Source organism: Haemaphysalis longicornis, unplaced genomic scaffold (genome assembly GCF_048455015.1).
Source record: "Haemaphysalis longicornis isolate Haplotype H1 unplaced genomic scaffold, Haemaphysalis longicornis Haplotype H1 scaffold_1, whole genome shotgun sequence".
In the NCBI taxonomy this organism is placed as follows: domain Eukaryota; kingdom Metazoa; phylum Arthropoda; class Arachnida; order Ixodida; family Ixodidae; genus Haemaphysalis; species Haemaphysalis longicornis.
Genome location: NW_027526203.1, coordinates 160,590,980 through 160,603,543, shown reverse-complemented (window position 1 = coordinate 160,603,543; position 12,564 = coordinate 160,590,980). Strand labels below are relative to the sequence as shown.

At 50.3% G+C, this 12,564-nt stretch overlaps 1 protein-coding gene across 3 annotated transcripts in view; it reads right to left on the bottom strand.

The window, feature by feature from the left end:
* Positions 1–6,582, bottom strand: part of LOC144166954 (uncharacterized) — a 58,289-nt gene extending 51,707 nt beyond the window's left edge. For all 3 annotated transcript variants that reach the window (XM_077696391.1, XM_077696397.1, XM_077696400.1), the window contains exon 1: positions 6,409–6,582. The gene's annotated coding sequence lies outside the window, so the exon portion shown is untranslated. The remainder of the gene's footprint in view (positions 1–6,408) is intronic.
* Positions 6,583–12,564: the final 5,982 nt, after the last annotated feature.

The following is a 12,564-nucleotide window of genomic DNA, read 5'->3' as shown; positions in this document are numbered from 1 at the left end:
TTTATTAGTACATGCATATCAGTTTTCCCGGCTTCTGCCGCAGCTCTTCGTTTCTCTCGAAATTGGCAGCCGGTGGCGCTTTGCGCAACACGACGAGAGAGCGGCACAACTCACGGCAACGGCCGGCAGCCAACGGCAGGCGCCGAGTACGTGCAACGATTCACGTCCAGCTTCGAGATATTTGCGGCAGGAGTTCGTTTATGGTCATTTAGGTGGTTGTAAAGCAGACTGGAGTTGCAACAAGCGGGCGATAAAGCTTCATGCAAGTCTTAACCGTTGCATGTCCTTACATCAGCTGTCTGTTCGTCACGTAAAGAGCAGCAAGGCTTCAATCATGCGTGAATTTTTATCGTTGACTTGCTAAGACGACGACACGAGCACTGGCGAACGTGTTACCCCGAAGCTGAACGGGACAGTTAATAATAATCTTTATTTTCTTGAGAACGGCAGGACCCAGACCCTTCGGACGACAGAGCCGCTGCTAAGCAAGCGAGCAGGGCGAAGCTCCGTGCCGCTACACCCCATGACCCACGACCACTGCCAGGAGGACTTCCCAGTGGGGCCCAAGTCCTGGTACGCAAAATAAGAGCAGGGGATGCTCTTACAGAGGACGTGCTCGCAAAGTGGCGGGCATACGTTCCCCGACGCTCAAGACCCCTGAGAGAACCCCCCAAGGACTCCAGGGAGACTACCATCGTGACCTGCTCCTCGTGTCACGCGCCAACAAGGCCCACAATGCAGCACATGCTGTGAGAGTGCTCGGGGCTCGTGGCGGAGAGAAGAGCGCATCTTCCGCCGTACATCAAGACCCTCCAGGAGTGGGCATCGCCTCCTCTGGGCCGGGCTCACCCAAAAGATAGTTATGTCCCGGTGGACTTTCGCTTGTACCACGGGGATACATAAGAGAATGTAGACGCTCTCACCTCCTTTACCACCCTCCCCGTCCCTGACTAGACCTTGAGTACCCCCTCCCGAATAAAGAATTAGAATAATAATAAGTAATTTTCTCAAGGCAGTGGATACGTGTGCGCTAGATACAAGGCACTGGATACATTAAAATAGCTTCGGGGCATTTCGGCCGCTGTCGAGAATCCCGCTGCTCGCTCGGCACGCAGTGCAAAGCGCCGCAGGTGCTATGTTTGAGAGAAACAAGGTGCGGCGGCCGCAATCGACAAAATTGGCTCCAATCCACGCTGTGAAAGTGGCTGGAAAGCAAAGCTCTTAACGACACCCACAGCAATTGCCTATGCGATGTCACCTGAATTCACAAACGTGGTTCTACAAAAAGTGAAACCAGAGATTCTTCCAGCCGTTACCTGGAATTCGCGGGGGCGGCTTACCGAACGCAGCAGCAGCGTCAGCCACGGCCGGGCTAGAGCGTCGGACGCCGCCGCTCTAGCCCGTCCGTGCGTCGGCAGAAAGAAAACGGAGAGGAGCTTCTTTCGAAGGGTGAAGCGAAACCTAGCCATTGTTGCGACCGAGTGGGGGCACCCGATTCGAGCTCCGTGGCCTCCGACATACGAGTGGTAGCGTGTATGATGCGAGCGGCCAGCCGCTGTTGCAGCCGTGAAGAAGTCCAGAAGCCCTAGGCTAACGTAACTGTTTACTTCATAGCGAGAGGTGAGCCGAAGCCAAAGAAAAATGCCCCGACGGGCGAGGTTACAATACAGGACTCGAGCAGAGCGACAGCATCGATTCGCTGCTCAAACAGGAATGGTTTACAACGCTTGCGGGGGTCTATTTATACCCAAAAGCGGTAACGGTCAAAACGCAACAAGCGGCAACACGCCACGGACGTAACAGACACACACAACGCTTTTGCGAGAGTTCGTAAGCCGTTCATAGCCTCGGCGCACGTTGAGTCCGGAAGAGGGGAGAGAGGAGGACTCCGCTGAGTTCGCGGGGCATCTGTGTCCTTGAAGAGCGTGGAGACGAGCCTCGCCGCCAGCCGCCGAAGTTTTGAAATGCGCCGAGAGCGAAGCGTCTGACGCGGCTTGTCGCAACTTGTCACCGACATGGTGGCGCCTGACGGCAGAAAGGCGCACGAGGTGGCTTCGCCGCACAGCCGTGGAGTGCTGCGGGAAAGTACGGCGGCGCTGGCCGATTCGTAACACCATCCTGCTGTACTAGCTCGAGGCTAAACCACCGCGCGACACAAGCGCAGGCACCGAAACCATTCGGCATGTGAGCTTAGAGATTCCCATTTATACCAGTTTAAACTGGTTAGTTTATTAAGTTTGAAAATTGCGAGAAAGCTGGGGGAACTTTTATAACCGCTATTTACCAGAACCGGTTGCTCCTTTCGCCATTTCTAATACCTGTTAAAACACAACCGAATCGGTATTCACCAATTTAAAAATGCCCATTCGTGGTAAGCAGTGGGCAAAAGGTAGCGTTTCTCGAGCGGCCAGATGTCTGTATGTAGTCTCTACATTTTGTTTTCCCGCCCTGAAAACCAATCATTAAGGCATCTTTGCCGTACGACCACTTGATTTCGTCGGGTCCGGGTTGCCCAGGAGGTGCTGTCGAACAAGTTAAGCCATGCGAAGGAACCGCGCAATGGACGCGAAGCTGCGCACCAAAACAGGCCCAGAACAACCACCGCTAAAACAGACGACAAAGCCGTCCCGCCAACGCGCCCGAAGGTATAAGCAGGCACCTGCTCGCGAAAAACGCTGGGTAATAGCGCCCTATCGCCACGCCATCTGCACTGTGCTCCATGAGTGAAAGCCGCCATCCTCCTCCTAAACCGCGCTGGGAGTTTCTTGTCGCGCACGCCATGAAGAAACCATTGGCTGGTAGAGGTAGAAAGCTTTGCTTTTAAAAAAATAAGTCAATTGACTGCCTCGGGATACGCATGGGCGTGCACGCGCACACAGCTATTTTGACCGCAGACGCAGGGCTAGATGGTGTCGCGCCGATAGTTTTCGCGCACCGCTCGCGTGGTCCGTTTTATTTTGTGGCCGCCTGTACTACTCAAGAAGATGGCGACCGCAGATAGCGACCCACGTGCTTATGCTCTCTAGGGGAGCAGTGGAGCAAACAGACAAACGATCGAATGAACCAGTCAAGAAAAAATTGGCAGCGTATCTGCTCTTTTCGTTGCAAATGCCGTCAAAAGACGAGTCTTTATCGGCTTTTGCGAAGTAAATGCCTCACTTCGCTTTACCGCTTACCTCTCATGTTGTTCCTCTTGCGTAGCGCTCCTCCCAAGGTAAAGATGCCAAATGTTTGCTTAAATCATTCTAAATTTCCCGCGTTCCACTGTTCCAAACCGGGCGTCTCGATGCGAACGCTGCCGTACGGCGAAGACGCGCGTTAATCGATGCGCCCTACTTCAACGTTTATAGAACCGCGTTTCCCTACTCCACGTGCGTTGCAAGCAGAACGTGGAACCTATATAGTGGAACCTATATAGTGGAACCTATATAGCGGCCGCGGCGGCCGCTTTTCTGATGGAGGTGAAAAGCAAAAACGCCCGTGTGTACGAGATTTCGGTGCACGTTAAAGATCCCCAGGTGGTCAAAATTAATCCGGAGCCCTCCACTACGGCGCGCCTCATCGCCTGCGTTGCGTCGGCGCGTTAAACCCTACAATGAATCAAATCAAGAAACCTTGCGTACCTGTTGCCGGTTGCTTTCTTAAAATGGCGCCAGAAGCTATAGTGGCGCGGGTGACAGCAGGCGACGGCGGAGTGAATTCTTTTTCTGCAATTGATGAAGTATTTAATTTCGCAAAAGTCAAGCATGTTTGAATTTTTATAAAGGAACGCTGCAAATATCACTTCTGCATTGATTTGTTGTCTCATATTTGCGTAATGTCTTGTTCTTCTTTAAAAATGTTGAGAAGTATGAACATTACACCGGACATAGACGGGTAGATTTAGCTGTGACTATATAAGACTATTACGCAGGCATTGTTTTGCTTTGGCCGGGTGGCTGAATCGAGTCACAGAGAGACAGACGGACAGACAGACAAAGGTAAAGGGCTATAGAATAAAATAAAAGCCCAGACAGACAGACAGACATACAGACATACAGACAGACCAAAATTTCTGTGTTTAAGGAGCCCAAGAAAGACTATCGTCTTTAAAAATGAGGGCGATGCAGCCGCTGACGTTCAGCTGAAGGTCAAAAAGGACGTCTTCCCACTGGCCTTAAATAGGCCATGCAGACAAAATACAAGTTTGTTTCATTCTTAAGATTTTGTGTTTTATAGCGCCCCCAGCGCTTATCCGGCAGCAAACGATGCCGCATTCACTGAAAAATTTATCAATTTAGGTGAAAATTTTGATTATCCCGCCAAACCGTGTCTTTTCATTACGTCTGCCTTGAAGCCATAAGGGCGGGTATTTAAACGAACTTCCAGTGCGTCATTAGGCTCCGCAGCTTTGCTTAACGTCAGTCCTCCCAGACGGCGCTACCATACAGAGCCGCGAACCTTTGCCCGCCGCTGATTTGTTTTTGAGCGTATTTGCACCTGGCTTGTGTCTATTACGGTAGAAAGTAATCGTTTCGTGAAACATGGGGTATCCTGGGCAAACAGGGTCCCGTAAGACAACTTCGCTTACGCCAATCGGCCAGTGTCGTGTAAGCCCTCATTCACACAGCCGTCACCTCCGCCACGGCATCATGGCACCGTCACGCCAAGAAACCGCGACGGAGACGTAAACGGAGTAGCGTTCGTACTGGAGCTCTCCGTCACAGTACAGGGTCGTCTGGCTAGTGATCAGTTTAGCCTAGAATTGAGAGTGCTTAATCTGAAAAGTAAAGAAAATGGCTTAGATTTTTACGTGCGCTCAGTTCTCGCTAAATTTAGCCGTAAAAAATTGTTTTCTGATTGGCTGGTTTACCATGGGCCGTGGTCCCGTCGTGTTGACGGAACGGAAACGTAGAGCTCGGGCTCCCGTCACCGTCGCACCGTTTCCGGCAAGAAATCGCCCGAGAAAGCGTTGCCCATGACGGAAGACGCTGACGTGACAGTGACATGACGGGGTGAAAAACGGCTGTGTGAATGAGGGCTAAGACAACTCCAAAGCGGCGGACTGCTGTGAAGGTATAAACAAGCATAGTGCGCCCAGTACTAACAGCAGTGCGCATAGGTACTTCTAGGCTTACGTGTATTTTAGTAACTTTCATTGTATATTGTATTGTATTGTATTGCATTGTAATAACTTTCATTGTATATTCATTTTACAGCAGTAATGCTGTAAAATGAATATTACATTCAAGCGCAAATAGCTCGTTCTGCAAGCTAATAAGCCATGAATAATTTGCGCTTGCTTTTGCCAGCCTTGGGTAATCGCACAGCTGGGCGCATACGACATCATAGTTTCTGTTGCGGGAAATGAGCTAGCGGGCCCTAATTATATAGTTTATTTGGGCGAAGTGTGCGTTAAAAGTGGTATCACTATGATTCTAATGAGGCAATCTTTCGAATGAACCAAATGTGTTTTGTCTGCATGGCCCCTTTAAGGGAGAGGTTTACGGGAACAATGGTAAGCATCTGAAACACGAAAGGTTCCCGTCGACGCCACGAACACACGCACAGCCTTACGCCGATCAGGCAGAAACCACCGGCCGGCAAGACGAGCAGGTTTAGCATGAAGTAGGGACGGCGGAGCAGCTCGGCACTTCAGAGCACCTCGAGTCATCCACTTCTATTGGAAAGAATGGCTCCTGATTTATTTTTTTTTATTTGAGTGATCCACAAAGAGAAGAAAAAAAAAAAGCCTTCGGAAGCGTCCGTACACTCATCGCCGAAAAAAAAAAACCCTCGCTTACTTCTGCCGCCATGCTGCACAGATAAAGAGTGGTGGAGAAAAACATACGCATCGTCTCGAAACGTTGGTAACGCCATACAGCGCCAGTTAGATCCAGAAGCCGCGACAACAGAAAGCGCCGATAGTTGGAAGCCCGCTAGAAATAAAATGATCGGGCGCAAGCGCTCCCGAGACCGTTGGGTGAGCGAAACGAAGAAGCGAGGGGGGGATGGGTCAGTCCATAGGTGCACACACACACACACACAAAAAAAAAAAACAGTAAGAACGCAGACGCGAAGGGGCTAATACAATACCATTTTGCCATCACGAGAAACCGCGGGTCCGACTGCACAGCTCGCAGAGGAGCTTTTCAAAAAATTCCGGAGTGGACCTTAATACCACGACGCTGGACAATGCACGCGGAAAAACAAGGGATAATGCAGAAGAAAACGGTAACAACGGCGTGCGAACGACTAGGCCTCATTCAATTATGAAACGCTCAAGCGACGCTGACTGCGTCGGCTGCGTTCAAAACGGGGTCCGGTGAGCCACTGTCGCACAGATTTGTCTCGCGGTTGGGAAGCGGGCAGACAAAATTTGACTCGAGCCGTCACGCGTACAGGAAAGCCAAAATATTGAAGTCTTACCTGAACAGGCTGTTGAGCTAGACAGACAGTTCTCCGTTTGTCCGCAAAGCTGAAGCGTTCGCAGCAATCCGAAGTCCGACCAGTCCGACCCGTGATTGAACTGCCGCCGCCGTAGCGCCGTAGTTGCAAGTTGCAATGGTTGCAACGTGCTCGAGGAGAGCGCAAGTTCTCGCGGCTGACGCTTGGCGCCCTCGGTGATTCCTGTGGCACGCCGTGTTTTGGTTCCTGTTTTAAAAGTTTTTCATTAATGCCAAATATTGTCAAGTATATTATTATTTTGCTTTTTGCAATTATTCATGAACAATTAATTGTAGTAATTACTCTTTTCTGACATTTTATTATCGCTCCAGTGACGTCAATAATGGTGATGAATATTGAGAATGGCCGCATTTTGTTATTTCCCCTTTACGTCCCAACGCTGACGTTAATGGGCTTGAATTTCAGGCGGCGATGAAGAAACGCATGCCGTATTGCTCTGACGACGTACAAATGCGTGAAAAGGACGGAGAAGTCCAATCAATTTTAATGCGAAATTATCAAACGCCGATGGCTAGTGTGTAAGTTGTGGAAAGGCGTAAAGAGCGTTTGGTTCCGGCCGTCGTTGGGTGCGGACGACGTGTTTTGCGTTCGCTCCTGCACGGCCGGGGCGGTTCGCGATCTTCGCCGGCCATAAGTCGTTGGCCATGAGTGTGTGTTTCGGGCGGCGGGCGCTCTGCTGCGTCAGGCCGTCGAGCGCAGGCTCTGAGGCGCAGCATCATTTCCAGTTATTGTGCAGCTGCGTTATCCATTGCCTAGTGATGTTGTGGCTAGCGAGGGGAACGCCTACTAGACTAATATGACCACAGTGTGGGAAAGAAGCTGTGTCGCCGACGTAGATAGTATTATGCATGTTGGCTGGTGGTTGGTGCTGACCGTGGACCCGTAGAAATCCGGTCTTCTGGGGTGCCAGGCACTGCCAGCTCAAGGCCGAGAGTTGGGAGGGTGGGGTCGAGGCTATTTGTCTTCAGTGCTTTTGTAGTCAACGGCTTCAACCCACACTGTGAAGTCGTCAGCCTAGATAGCAAAACGAGCTGCAGTGTCCCATTCCAGGTTCGAGGCTACGCGTGCCATGATCAGTTAATTAGAATGTTCGAAGTACAGACCCCTCGGGAAAACACCCATATCCAGATAAAAGGTTCTTCTGCTAGGTCCGGGATACGTTCTCTTGAGCCGAATCGGTCGATTTGCAAGAAAATTGCGAATCCAGCGTTGGACTCTTTGGCTGGGAAAGGCCACAGCGAGCTCCTCGGGCTTCGGCGATTGACAAACGTTGCCGAACGCTTTTCGCAAGTCGAAAGTGACCACGTGACCCGGATTGCCAGTCCGTGATGAGCGATGAACACGTAGGAGCAGCCAAAAGGGTAATGAGTACCTCGGTGAGGACGGAATCCGGTTCGGGACGGGTGAAACCGCGGACGCACATATTCCGTATAATAATGAAGGTCGTTGTTGATTAGGCGCTCAATACGTCTGCAGGTGGTGGGCGTAAATAAAATTGGCCGAAGGTTAGTCAGCACGGAGGGGTACTTGTTTGGCTTGTGTATTAGTTGAACTAGCGTCAGTCTGAGGTCATCGGGAACATCTCCCGAGGTCCAGTAAGCATTAATAATGTCAAGCAATATTGAGTGTGCAGAGTCATCCAAGTTACGCAGGTGCTGCCATGTCACACGACCATGACCAGGGGCAGAATGAGGTTCGCCCTGGTGAAGAACCGCCTGAAACTTCCCCATGGGGAACGGGGCATCGAGATGCGTATCCACGTCCAAAACCATAATGGTCGGCAGCGCAGGGTGGGGACTAAGAGAGGCGTGAGCGGAAAACGTCGTAATAAGGCGATGTTCAACTTGCTGTGGTGTGTCTCGGATAGTGGGGGAAGCGAACAACGTGGGTTATGCGTGCACTTTCCCGAGAAGCTTCGAAATGGGCTCCACAGTTTGGAAAGCCCTCGTTCTTTACCAAGCTTCTCAAAAAGACTATGTCAATGCTCTTTGGAATGAGATCGTTGGTAATGGCCCCGAATGATTTGGTATTGACAACGAAGCCGGATCAGGTCTTGCTGATGCAGTCGCGGCTTCAAATCCGGCCGCGGCGGCCGCTTTTCTGATGGAGGCGAAAAGCGAAAACGCCCGTGCGCTCGAGATTTTGGCGCACGTTAAATATCTCCAGGTGGTCAAAATTAATAAGGAGCCCTCCACTACGGTGCGCCTCATCGCCTGTGTAGCGTCGGTGCGTTAAACCTCATAATCAATCAGATCAGGTCTTGCTGACGTTTGCCGTTGGTGAGGTAACTTGTGATGAGATATGGCACGCGCTTCCAGAGGTGTGCGTCCAGGGCATGTGTTGAAGAATCCCATCTGATTTTCTCTGTAGCCTGTGATTTCTCACTGTCTATAGCAGCAGTGAATTGCAACAGAGTATAGTATCTTCAGGGATATCAGTGGTGGTTTAAAGGCTGTGCAGTTGATGTGCGAAAGGCATTGGCGAGCGCGAAGGGGCTTTCCTAGAACAGTGAGAAGGATTGGGTAATCATCGCTTACATACGCGCGAATCACCACAGTAGTGGCAATGGTAATGTAGGGCGAACTGCTATTCTGTTTAGGACGAAAACCCACCCTGCTGGGTAATGTAGAGTCACTGAGAAGGGAGATACCACAATCCTCAATTGCCGCCTCAGGGCAGGAGCCTAGGCCATATGTAGAGCCATATCCCCATGTGATACTTTTCGCATTAAAGTCCCCGCCGATGATAATTGGAGTGCGCAGGTATACTGCCAAATGAGGGCGTGCAGCCAGTTATAGTTCATTGATTTCTAAGAACCGGTGACTGGACGGTAATACACGCATGCTGCAATTAGTAGCTTCCCGTCAGGCAGGCGAACCAGTACGAAATCCACCTCGTGACCTTTAGAACATGGCCTGGATGGTCAGCTTGCAGCAACCTATGCATGGCTTGCACCGACGTCACTTCCGCAAAGGCTGGCTCGTTTTCAGACATGTTGGAGCACCGCCGAGCACCACCACGCTAGCCACGCCGCTGGTGTCTGCGAAGGGCACTGCTTTGTAATGGCAATTTGCGCAGTTGTTGGGTGCTGTAATCGCAGCAAAAGCAGCTCGAGGAAGGAGTCGGCATACACAAATCTTTTTCGCCTTCCGAAGGTTGTGGAGCGGCAAGGCAAACGCACGAAAGCGCTTAGCTCGAAGCGGCGCAGCCTGTGGCTTGCGCGTATCAAACGTGCCGATCTCAAGGCCGATTTCCCAAACATCCGAGTGTGCGGCGCCCACTTCGTTACAGGTAAGCGTGCGCTATTATTACATAAGGCGCTATTAATGCGCTAGAATCACATTTGCGTGAGTTTGTAGGGAGACCGGCCAAACTTTGGGAAGAAGCGAACCCGGACTGGGCGCCAACGCTCTTGCTAGGCTACGACGCGAAGCATGAAGGCACTGCGCGCTACGAGCGTGCTGCAAGGCGACGGTTTCAACGTACAACACTACAGGTGGACGTAGAGACCGCAGCACCGGCAGGAGCTGCTGGAGTTGCTGCAACGCCACCTGAAAACCACTGTGACGGCGGTGATGACGACGGCACGTTCGCAGAACACAGCCCGTCACTGCCGCGAGCCGACTGTGAAGTCCAGGCTGCTGCCGAAAACGAGTCAGGTCAGTAGCTCCATTGTTTTGTTAAGGCTGAAAGGTAGATGTTTCCAGCTCTGGATCTTTGTTTAGTTTGGTTACCTCGGTGTTATGAAATGGCTGCATGCTGGCGAAAATTTTGCTTTGATCTCTAAGTATGCATGGTTAATTTCAGGAGTTGCTGTACAGGCAGAGATGACCATGGCAGACATTGCAGCATTGGAGCAACAGTGCACTGCACTAAGTAACGACGCGTATGCCCTACGCGTTCAGATTGACCAGCTGGAGTGGACTGGAATAGCGTTCAGAAATAGTCAAGCCAAGGTCGTCTACTACACAGGGATGGCCAACTTTGATGTTCTGTATGGAATATTTAAGGTTGTGGAGTGCTATGTCCCACACGGTGTAAACAACAAGCTATCAAAGTTTCAAGAGTTTATACTTTTTCTCATGAAGCTCAAACTGAATTCACATAACACCGACCTTGCCTTCAGATTTGGAGTTTCCGAGGCAACAGTGTCACGCATTTTTGACAAGTGGCTGTATGTTGCAGACTGTTGACTGAAGCCGTTCATTTCGTGGCCAGACGGAATCTCACTGCAGCAGACAATGCCACAAGCTTTCTTTGATTCATTTGGCGCGAATGTGGATACAGTCATGGACTGTTTTGAAATAAAAATAGAGCGGCCATCATCGTACGAGGCCAGAAGTGAAACATGGTCGCAATACAAGCAGAGTAACACTGGCAAGTTTCTTATTGGCATTGCTCCTCAAGGTGTCGTCACCTTCATCTCAGAGGGATGGGGAGGGCGCTGCAGTGATAAGCATATCACAGAACATTGCGGCATTCTCGACAACTTGCGTCCTGGTGACGTTGTGCTCGCTGACCGAGGCTTCGATATCTCTGAGAGTGTTGGCTTCTATTGTGCGCGGTTGCATGTTCCAGCATTTACCAAAGGCAAAAAACAACTGTCGGCAGAAGACGTCCTGAGTACCAGAAAGCTGGCCAACGTGCGTATTCATGTGGAGCGAGTAATTGGGCTGATAAGGAATAAATTTACAATACTAAAAGGCACTCTCCCCATTGAGTATGTCGCCCGTCGGGAAGGTGATGATGCACCGCCACTGGACAAAATTTTCACCGTATGCTGTTCTCTCTCTAACCTGTGCCCTTCAATTGTAGCCGAGCTAAGGGAAGAGAACGGACCAGTGGCTTCGTCTACCTCAGAGCTGCATTAGTGTGTAGTGCTTTCGCACACTTTTCGTGCCATACCATTCTGCAGTATTTTTTTTTCAGTTCAACACTGCTGTGGCTTCTATCAACAGGTAGAACATTTGTGATGAAATCTAGCTGCATTTGTATGTAGTGCTACAATCTTACGAGTGCCTTGCTATTTGTCGACCAGGCAGGAGAATGTCTCATTAAATAAAATACGCTTGTTTTGTAGCATGCACGTTTGTTTATTTACATTCAGTTCATTACTGTTCATTCAAAACACTACTTTAACAGAAAAAGGCAGGAATGCCACGAAAACTAGTTCTCTTTATCTTGTTTGCACTGTGGACAATGCCACTTCTTTGCCTTTGGTGCCCGTGTGATTCCCACACATGAGAAGTCAAACCACTTGAATGTGCATGATGGGTTGTCGCACGCAATCATCTTCCCCGTCTCTGGTCCTTGACAAAAGCAGTAAACGTCTGCCGCCGGCAATACCTTTTCTGCAGCTCTCTGCTGCCGTGTGAAAAACTTGCTGAAGAGCTCGGGAAGGATTGCCTTGACGAAAAATGCCCGTGCAGTTGCGAACATCTGATCGCAAAAATGGCTGTCTCTCTTAATTCTTTGCACGTGGAACAGGTTTGGAGCCCAGACAATGAAGTCGCAATATTCAACCCTGCATATCGTCATCTGAGGCTGACTTGGTAATAATACTCATGTTGCTTAGGAAGCTGCAGCGTTCCATTAATGTCCGTCAAACAAGACCTAGCCTCAGTAAATGAGGTGGCATCGCGCAGCAAATATGGGCATTTCACTTCAGCTACGCCTTTGCCACAGCAGGAGCATGAAATCATGGCATCCGGTGTTGCTCCAGCGAATGGATACGAGGCACTGAGGTGAAGACCAGATCTGGAACACTTGAAATCGTCGTGCTTCTGCTTGTATTGGTCTTCATAGGTCTTCAGTGCGTCCCGTTCATGTTCCAAACCCCACGCAATGGCAGGAGTTTTTAACGACTTTTCTGGGTAGCATACAGACTTTAGTAGAGACAAGCTAGGGTCACCTGGGGCTGTCCGACAGACACTTTTCATTACAGATGCTGTTACTCTCCCAGCTCGGTACAGGTACCAGTCCGGTGAATTGTTTTGGTTTTTTTGTTTTCGATTCAACCAACTTCACCGTTTCGTCACTGACACAGAGTGTGCTCAAGTACTTACTGGCCTTGTCAACAAAAGTGTCAAGTCCATCCGCCAAAGCATCATCCGAGTA